Source organism: Furipterus horrens, unplaced genomic scaffold (assembly GCF_987537825.1).
Source record: "Furipterus horrens unplaced genomic scaffold, mFurHor1.1.pri manual_scaffold_10, whole genome shotgun sequence".
NCBI classification, from domain to species: Eukaryota; Metazoa; Chordata; class Mammalia; order Chiroptera; family Furipteridae; genus Furipterus; species Furipterus horrens.
In genome coordinates this window covers 29,737,623-29,748,506 of record NW_028327180.1, presented here as the reverse complement: position 1 = coordinate 29,748,506, position 10,884 = coordinate 29,737,623, and the positions used below count along the sequence as shown (strand labels likewise).

At 37.0% G+C, this 10,884-nt stretch overlaps 1 pseudogene; it reads left to right on the top strand.

Moving 5' to 3' along the window:
- Positions 1 to 9,887: 9,887 nt before the first annotated feature.
- On the top strand, positions 9,888 to 10,557 carry LOC149999421 (U2 small nuclear ribonucleoprotein B'' pseudogene; annotated as a pseudogene).
- The last annotated feature ends 327 nt before the right edge of the window (positions 10,558 to 10,884 follow it).

Below are 10,884 nucleotides of genomic sequence, written 5' to 3'. Positions count from 1 at the left end.
TACAGCTACTGTTAGGATTGAATTGTGTCCCCTCAAAATTCATAGGTTGAAACCCTAACACACAGTACCTCAGAATGTGACTACATTCATAGCCTTTAAAGAGATGATTAAGTTAAAATGATGTTCTTCATGTGGGCCCTAATCCAGTATGACTGGTATCCTTGTAAGAGAAGAAATTTGGACACACAAAGGGGCACCAGGGGCATGGTCACCAAGAAGTCACATGAGGACACAGCAAGAAGGTAGCCATCTGCAAGTCCAGGAGAGAAGCCTCAGAGGACACTAACCCCACCAGCCTCCACAACTGAGAGACAGAACTTCCTGTTGATTAAGCCACCCACTCTATGATATTTTGTTACAGCACCCTAGCAGACAAGTACAGTCACTTTGGGTAAAATTTAGAAGCTACTCAAAATAATAAACATAAACTTACTATGTGACCCAGGAATTCTTCCTAGGCATATACTCAAGAGAACTGGAAACATATACCCACAAAATGACTTGCACACAAATGTTCTTAGCAACATTATTCACGATAGCCAGTAATTGGAAAGAAACTAAATGTCTATCAACAAATAAATGAATAAATATGGTATATCCATATACTGGAATATTATTTGGAGATAAATAAGAATTAAGTGCTGATACAAGCTAAGACATGTATGAAACTCAAAAAAGCATTACACTCAGTAAAAGGAGTCAGACACAGAGACCACATATTTTATGAATTGGTTAATATGAAATGCCCAGGAAAGGGAAATTTACAGAAACAAAAAGTAGATTAGTGGTTGCCTGGGATGAAGAGGAAAGGCAAATACAAATGAACAGTAAATGGGCATGAGAGATATTATTGGGAGGATGTAAATATTATATATTTTATTTATGGTCATTGAACAACTCAGTCACTTTACTAAAAATATCATTGAATTGTACACTTTAATGGGTGGTATCTTTTCTTTGTCGTATGAAGCTATAAAACATTATAACTCAATAGTTATTTAAAAAGTTATGAAGTTATGCATTAATAGTTATTGTAAAAGTACCTTAGCAAAGTTATTCTTAGTTTTTCCAAAATGAAAAGAGAGGAAAAACAGGGAACAAAACTAAATACCACTCTTGTGAGAATTTCAATTGAGAAGAGAATAATTAGTCAGTGGGGAGTGAATTGAAAGAGAAGTGTTTGATTATTTTAAGGCTAAACGGTAGCATTAAAAACAAAGTCTTAAAATAACTGAAAGATTCAGTTTGTGTCACCAAGCCTCTTTCTTCTCTATAACTCCTAAATAATTAAAACTTCAAAGACATATTTTGAGTGGCATTTGGGTAGCAGAACTGAGCATAACTCTCCTAATCTCTCTTTGAAATACCTACAATGACAAAGAGAAAGATAAAAAATCACTATCATATTAGCTAGCATTTGTAGTCTAACACTGCCAAATGTGGGAGAAACTCTCAAAGAGTAATAAATCATTATATGTCCTATATATTTGTCATCTGCTCTCTTTTTATATTGTTTTACATGCAGCATTTTATGGCCAAGTTCCTAATTTTCTCCCAACATTCTGAAATACATAGAATTTGTAGCTAGTCATGTCAAAGAAAGTCAGTATGTCCCAACATCCTTTGCAACTAGATGTGGCCATGACGCTAGTTTCTGGCTAGCAAAACATAAGTGTATGTGCCCTGGGCAGCTTCCAAGAGTCTTCCATAAAAGAAATAGATGATTATTCTTTACTTCTTTGCTTTCCCTAATCTTCTCTTTGAAATGCAAATGCCACCATCTTGGAACATGAGGGAAATGGTGACAACCTAGAAATGGAAAAATAATAAGCTAGAGGGAGCAGCCCTTGTCCACATACCTCTGGACTTCTACACGAGAGAATTTTCATTTTTGGTTAAATTAAAACAAAGCACAATTCTTTCTGTTCTATAAGCTCATTCTGCTGTAGTACAGGCTCTAGTAGGGTGGCTCAGAGAGGCCACTGGGTCTTGCCAGTTAAAAATAGGTCTCAGTCTTAAGATAAACTCAGTCTCTTTGACAGAGATCTTTCATAGCTCCTTCTTCACTTCTTCATTTTCCCAAAATGGCATCTTCTTCCCTCAAGGCAAGCAATGATGTTCATAGCAGTGATAAACGGGGCCTCTGTTCTACATGCTGCCTTCTAGGTCTTTGCTACCTCTGTCCTTTGGGTCACTGTCCACAATAATAGTCTCCCCCACCACTACATCCAATTTGGAGGTCTCCCCCATCTCCTGGTGTCCATCTACCACTACTACCAGTTGAGTGTAGACACTGCCATTGCACTTCTATGTTCCCCAAATCCTGACCCCAGGCCTTTGCCAGTCCACCAGGAGTCTGACCACTTCTGCCTACTGTGAAGCATCTTGGATTTCCTTCACATGCTCCATAGTTTGTGGGAAATCAAAAACATTTCTTTATCTATATGCCTCTTCTGTCTTCAGTTACCGTTTGGCCTGGTGACAACATATCAAGTGCAGAATGAGTAAGCAAGGACACCATGCCAGATGTCCTTGGATTCTCCTTCAACCTATCAGGAGTTTCTACTGACCACAACATGTTAGGTATTTCCAAATGCTCCTCCTGCCCACGCAGGTTCCAGAAAACTCCTCTGACTTCCTGTTCTTCTTCTGCCTTTCCCACATTGATCTTCTCAGAAGGCTTCTTTGACCACCTACAGTCACTTTGTCATGCCCAGAGTGTCAAGTCAAGCTCTTTAGTCTGGTTGCAGCACTATGGCCTTTGATATAGTAAGGAACAATGTGTAAATGAGATACAATTTTTTCTCTGTTTATGAAATCTAGCTCTCAAGACTGTCGTCTCCCTAAATCAGCACAGAGACAGATAGTTGATGGATGACCTCTCACAACCTCTCTGTGAGAGGTGGTTCCATCCTCTCCCTCCCCAGGAGGTCATTAGCCTCTGGATGGTTTCATAATTTCACACTATTAGTCATTTACAGTTGAGTCATATACCAACACATGTGCACATATGCGTAGATAAATGAAAGAGAACTAGAGACTGGGAAATTCCAAACTGAGCGGTTTGAGATAATGTGGATAACTAACCCAGAAGGTACCTGAATTGTGCTCCGAATCTTGGGCCCATCTCTAATTCATTTGCTCTTTCACTTGGTATTTGTAATCATGGATGTTTTATCACAGGCTCTAAGCTTGGAACTAAATAAAGAAAAAAGTCCCCTGACAGCTGCACAAGGAGCCTAATTAGGAACCTCTTTAAGTTTACTTTAAAATGCATAATTGATGTAGAAGCATGTGAAGCAAATAGCACCCCCTTAACAGCCTCACAATATTTTCAAAGTTGCTGATTGTCACATTTGTTTCATATCATTTAGATGATATTTTCTAGCTCCTGTTTATCTTAATCCAGGGCCACGTTTCAGTTTAATAATTCATTAGCAGCTCTTTGGAACTTACTGCCTGCTGAGTTTACTGAAGACTGATTAGCAATTTTATCGTTTTTAAGTTTTCTGTATATATTTTCTTAAGTGTCATCTACTGCTGATTCCAATACTTTCACGTCTGAAGTTATTTTTTTCCCAACTTCTCTACTTTGCCACTGTGAAACTATCAATCATTTCTATCACCCAGAACATATATACATCATTGAAGTCTGAGATCCTGTTGGTCATTCCCAATGAGAGTACTTGTTTTAATGGGGTATTCATACTACAGACAAGCTTTATTCTTTTATCAAAAACCATCAATGCAAATTAAATGTGCATTCAATTATATAATTGGGCAAACCATGGCCAATGGGTTAAGACTCACCTAAAATCTGAAGTTTGCTTCTATCATTTCTATCTGATTGACTATAGACTAATTTTTTTTTTTACTTAATGTCCCTAAATTTCAATGTATTCATGTTCAAAGGTTTTATAATAGCTACTTCTTAGTATTGCTGTAGGGAATAGAGAAGACTATACATAAAAAACATGCAATGTTATACTTAAAACATAACGTATTTTGCTAAAATTTAATTTCAGTTATTTTCTGGGCAGAAGACAGGGAGTGCTGAATCACCTTTGTTCTTCCACCAGAAGAATAGCAAAGATACCAGCCAAGGAATAACATCCCAAGCCTGCCTCCTTCTAGAGCCCTCCAGTCTTCATAAATGAGTCTCCTGAAGTGCCCCCATCTTGGTACACTGGATATCTCTGTATGTCCCTCCAGATCTACATACTCCCATCTTCTCTTCTCTTCTCTGGGCCCCTAGCAGGCTAGTCTCCACATGAAGCTTCAACTTTGCTCACTGGCTTCTGGTTGCGTTGGGCCAAAAGGAGGCACTGGTACAGATCAGACATTAGTGAGAGACACTGAGGTATTTATTCCTTGACCCACTCTTGCTGGGCCTCCAATTGCCAGTGGCTGGTCCCTCTTCAGAAGACCACAAGTCCTGGCAGTCTGCCCTCCTCTTCAGCTACAACTCTGGGTTCCTCTCCTGTCTCTTTGGGTGAGCGGTGGTTGTTAAAGCCAGGATGCTTCACTATGTCTTGTTGGCTTCCCTTAACTCTGTTCACACCTTTGTAAATAGTTCCTTTATTAACCTCTCCTCAATGGCCTTATTTGAGTGTACCATCTGTTTACTGCCAGGATGTTGAATACAAACATGCCAAGCACTTCTTTTCCTGCTCTACAAGGAAGGGAGGGAAAGTCCCAGCATCCCTATCCTGAGGACTCATCATCTGAATAATGACCTCCTTTGATCCTCTGCCTCTCCCCTAAATTGTGTGCTTATTCAGAAGAGTGTAAGACTTGTGCAAAGGAAGCAAGAAAGGTTTGAAAACCCCATTATAAGCCCTAAAGGGAGTTACACATTTTAAATGCAAGAAGCGTTCTTTCTAAGGTGTATCACTTTGTGCTTCTTTGTCCCTAATTCAGCAATTTTTAATGCTGGGGAACTAGAAAAAGTTCATTTAACATGCTGAAAAGCCTGCATTTATCAGCTAACAGTAAAAGCTCAATATCAAAACCAATTGTTCTACATTGAACTAATGTGCCAGGACTACTTATATCTGTAAATTTGGATTCTCATTATATTGACTAATGAACAGCTAATGGATACTTGAGGATTTACCTTTATCTGTCTCATTACCTACCCTCAAAAATAGCAAGTTATTCAAACAGAATTCTAGAATTTGTTCTCTAAAGACTTTATTATGTTTTTAATACACAGCCAATGTCAAAACAGTACTCCCAGGATACTAATAGAGAGATTCAACCAATGGCATATTTATCAAAATAGCTTCTTCGAGAAAGAGCAAGCACATGATCCTTTAGAGGCATTGTACTGTGTTATGTCATTCAGTTTAATAAAACACTACCTGAGAGCCATCTCCAGCTAACCCTATGCTTGATTTGCATGTCTCGGCTTATGAAATGTGAAGGCATTCAGAGGTTGAGTGATATTGCCAGCAAACTGTATTTCATGTTGAAGATCAGCAGGGGCCTTTCGGCGGGCTTCATTTTTTTTCTCCGGGTGTCAGGAAATCAGATTATTGCATCCAGCTGCAAGCTGTTTTGATTGAACTGAAAGTCTGATTTAATTTGGTACAAATGGCAAATTACTCCTCTATTTATCCTTGAACTACATGTACCCTTAAAGTAGTATATTTCAGGATGTTCTTAAAAATTTAGAGTGGAAATGTGATTTCTTCTCCATGTCTAAACCACTCACAAAATTCCAACATGTGGTAGAAGACCCCAGCAAAGGCAATCTACATGCATTTCTGCACTCCCTGCCCTCGTGTTTTTTACAGAAGATGGGTACTGATTCAGTGGTTATATGGAACAAAGCTTAGAAAATGTATTTATTGATGGCACTTAAAAAGCAACTGATTTTAAGATCACACTATACAGTGGTCCCCCCTTATTTACGGTTTTGCTTTATGCAATTTCTGTTCCCAAATATCCAGTGTGGTCTGAAAATATCAAATGGAAAATCCCCAAAGTAAACAATTCATAAAAGTTTTAAATTGCATGCTATTCTGAGTAGCATGATGAACTCTCAAGCCTTTGTCTGGAATGTCCACACTGCAGCTGTTTCCATTTGTCAGTCACTTAGTAGCCACTGGGTTGTCAGATTGTCACAACATCACAGTGCTTGCATTCAGGCAACCCTTATTTTACTTAGTAATGGCCCCTAAGAGCAAGAGTAGTGATGCTAGAAAATTCAGATATGCCAAAGAGAAGCTGGAAAGTGCTTCCTTTAAGTGAAAAGGTAAGCTTTTGACAGAGTAAGGGAAGAAAAATAATCGCATGCTGAGGCCGCCAGGATCTACAGTAAGAATGAATCTTCTATTTATAAAATTGTGAAGAAGAAAAAGGATCCATGCTAGTTTGGGTATCACACCTCAAATGGCGAAAGTTACAGCCACAGTGCATGAGAAGTGCTTCACTAAGATGGAAAAGACGTTAAATTTATCTGTGGAAGACGAGAACAGAGATTATGGGAACATATTGCACCAGAAAGCACTGAGCTTTTATGAAGAAGAGTACAGCAAGTGATCCCCTGAGTTGAGTGACCAAGCTGTTAACTGAAAGTAAGAGATGGGTTACACAGATCCAGGAGTAGGTTTGGACTGAGAAATATGAAAATTACTAGAGAGGCCACATCTGCCAGTGAAGAAGCTGCTGCCACATTTCCAGCAGAGTTAAAGAAGGTAGTTAGTGTTCGGAACTATCTGAGTTTTCAGGTGTCCACTGGGGGTATTGGAACTTACCCCTGTGAATAAGAGGGCCTGTTGTACTCTCAGGCATACTACTATTGAAAATGCTAAGTAATGCTAAGAAAAAAAATCATACAATATCAGACTCTTTAAAGGGTAATACATAAGAGACAGAACATGTGTGTTTTTGTTTAATCTTGTGCAGCATAGTTTTCAAGAACTACTATACAGTGGAATGTACTTAGGAGAAACAAAATAAATTTTTAAATTATACAATTATTTCAATACCACACTTGAGAAGCCATTCTAAAGTTCTGAGGTTTCCAGCTCAGAAAATATACAACTTCAAAACACACAGGGTTAGTATGTTTCAAGTGAGCCAAAGCAAGTGCTTATGTGAAAACAATGATATTCACCATGAAGTAAGAGTGCTATAAAATGAACTGTTAGATGGTTTTCTTTTAAGGAGGTTTAAAATAAGAAAAGTGAGCATGTTATATTTAGTTTCATTTAAGGGCAAGAGGAATAATGAATTTTTTTAATGGCTCTTTAAATTTTCTCCATTTAACACAATCATATTTTCAAAGATATAAAACCATAAAGTCTTAGGTAGGCAGCAAGTCACAATACAATCTTAAAAGAATGGGACTTCATAAATCTTTTCCCTTTCTGATGTCAAGTCTGCTTGTGTGGTTCTTCCATTTTGCAATTTCTTTATCTTCTCTTCCCTCTTTTCAAATCATGTACATATTCAACTCAGCTACCACATTTATTATTCTGTTGTCTCCCCTAACATAATGCTTACTTGCTCTAAACAAATACAGAATTTTAAATTAGATTGCTTATTTTAGCCAGGAATCACACAGTATTGATCATTTTTTCCATGCCTGTCCTTTACCATCAACTGCATTGTTAGGGAAACAGCCAAACATTCCTTCCTTTTTCCTCCCTTGAAAAATCTAGGATAGTGTCATGTTTCATAAATGTTCATTGCAGTAGAAGCATGAGTTCTGTGATGTCCTCACCACCTTCTTTTTTTTTTGAAATACCTAATTCAACAAATGTAAAGCTTTTAAAAGTAAAAATTATTTTCTTTGTGTTTTGAAATCATGAATATTTATGTTTATTTTTGGAAACTCTCCTGTAATATGTCTTGTTATTTTGTTTTTAATAACATAAAATAAGGAAAGTGGTTTTCAACAGGTTATTGCCTAGAAAAGGCAGATATCCTATTTATATAACATAGAACATAATACAGAAATAGAATGTCAAGAGATTTGTCTTCTCTTGAGCCACACTATAGTGTTTTCCCTTATTTATTTTCAAACCCTACCACTTTTAAAGTTCTTCCGTGAAAACAATGAGAAGTACTGAGACCAGCAATTCCTATTGCTCAAGAATAATATGGTTACTACTCCAATATCTGAGAAGAGAATTAAATATGATATTCTTTTAAGGGAATTCCAGACTAATACATGCTGATAAATGCTGAACTGAACTTATTAAGATAAAATGTTCTTGTAAATCAAATGATAGTCATTTTCTTTAAAAAAATGATGATAGCAGGTGTTCCAATCTGAACCATTCATTTGCAGCATGATTTAAAATTAGCAAATGTCAACATGATGAAGAGTGAATTTCTCAAAATACACACTATGCAGACCATGTTCAATGCATGCCTTGAAGCATAAATAATAATCTTTGATGGTGCTTTTTGGTTTTTAGTATCTTTAACATACATTAAATTATTTGCTGCTTATTTCAACTCTGTAACAGAGAGAACAAAAATATTTTTATTATTCTCATTTTTTCAGATGAGAATGTCAGGGCTCAGAAATATTTCATGCCTCATACATGGTCACATAATTTATATGTTGTAGACTAGAGAGCAAGAATTTAAAAGCAAGTCTTCTGACAATGAGTTCTATAATTATTCCAACATATGAAAAACATAATGCATTTTGAATGGTCTACACAGAATAATGGATCCTAAATGCAGATAATTGGACAGCCTTCATGTCTGTTGCATTAGAAGCCACCCAGCATTATATAGTAGAGGCAGTGAAGAGAAAAAAGATAATCCATATTATATTCTACTCCAATCTTCTTCATTGTTTTTTTAATGATTGTATTCTTTAAATTAAAAAAAAAACACATCTGACTGGCCCTGGGTCAGCCTGGCTAGCTGGGGGATGGGGTTTTGCTCCAAGAAGGACCCCATAAACCTGAGGTAAGCCCAGGCAAGGAGGAAATAAAAAATAAAAAATAAAAAAAAACACATTTGTTTTCTCTATGCATTCTAATTTTATTCTTCTAATGGTATTGTCCTCATTAATATTTATATCTACCTAGTTTTGTCAAAGATAAATCAAAATATAGCAGAATTTGGATCAGCCTAACACCAAATACAAAAAATATATATATCCTTCGTTAAAGCATAAATAAAAAAAAAGAAGCTGCCCAGTGGCTTCTTATTGTGGTTCAATGTATAATGGCCCACTTTGACAGATAAATGGCCAACATTTCACAAAATCGTCTACTTTCTCAGTGAAGCAAGATATCTGTTTTTCTGTACATGGCTCACGAATTACTAATCTGTTCTGATTGCTGGTAATGTTATGGATGAGATCATTAAAAGAACATTTTGAATGATAATACTTTCCTTGTATGCAACTCAAAAAAGAAAGTTGGGGGAAAATACACCCATGGTTCAAACTCTCAGTTTCTTTTAAGAATAAAGAAGCAACACTGTATCAGTAATTTTGATACAAATGGCAGGGGATAAAACATGGGATTTAATATGAATGATCTGCTGTCACCAAAAATAAGAGGCCAACTTAAGGCAGCTGGGCCACCAGCCCTACAAAGACCACCATTCTTCAATGTGGACCACCCAACAGGCAGCAAACTTTGAAGCTCCCATTAACTAGAGGAACCACCATCAACTTTTAGTAATAATTTGAAATTTAATATTTTAGAAACAGCATTGAAACAGAAGTCATGCGCAAAATCAGACCACTGAAATTTCTTAAATTTTATGGATTAGTGTTGATTAGTGTTGCCTAGTAGGGGTTTGGGCAACATAATATTATCAATGCTAATGAAGAACTCTGTAAGGGCTTTTGGTTCTTATGGGACACCACACCAGCCTCAGGTGACTTCGATAGTTGAACCTGAAAGATGCATATCAGACCAAACCATACAATTTATATCAACAATATAAAGGACAAAATTTTAAAAATAATTGAAAAGATCCCTATATTCCCTATTTTCTCAGTTTGGCCATGTGGTAGATATTGTGGCTTTAAAGATCACGAAGATGATGGAGCAAGCCTTTGTTGTATGTAAAGAAGTGGGCCCATCCACAAATGCCTTGAGACAATTACAAGGATTTTTATTTTACGGTAAAGCAACAGTGAACCCAGTGTGCAAAAAAGATTCAAATATAATATCTGAAATGCATAGCACTTTTTCTGACAAAGAAGAGAAAAAAGCCAAACTGTGGAACCAGAGAGCAGTGATCACAAATAAAAAGTCTGCTCAGATTACACCAAATTCAACTAATACCCAAGAAAATGCAATACCAAATCCTCCCTCCAAACTATATTTTGATTACCCTCCAAACTATATTTTATTCCTTAATAATTTACTAGGAGAGACTAATAAGATGTTATGCATGCTGTTTAATCAGTTCCCTGGTTTCAAGAAAGTATGTTTGGTACCTGGGAGGCATGACATAGTATTCGCTGAATTTGAAAATGATGGGCAGGCTGGAGTGGCCAGGGATTCTGTACAAGGATTTAAGATCACACTGTCCCATGCCATGAAGATCATCTATGCCAAGAAATAACGACGACGACGACGACGACGATTGTTTGTTTCCATACCATTTGGTCAGGCTATTTTAATAGTTGTGGATGGGAAGAAGTGAAAGTGAAATGTTTGTTCAGATTTTTAAAAATTACTTAGTCTTGCCCTGGCCAGTATGGCTCAGGGGGTTGAGCACCAGCCTACATACCAAAGGGTCACCAATTTGATTCCCAGTCAGGGAAAATGCCTGGGTTGAAGGCCAGGTTCCCAGATGGAGGCTCATGAGGGGCAACCACACATTGATGTTTCTCTCCCTCTCATTCTCCCTCCCTTCCCTTTCTCTAAAATAAATAAATAAAATAAAAAT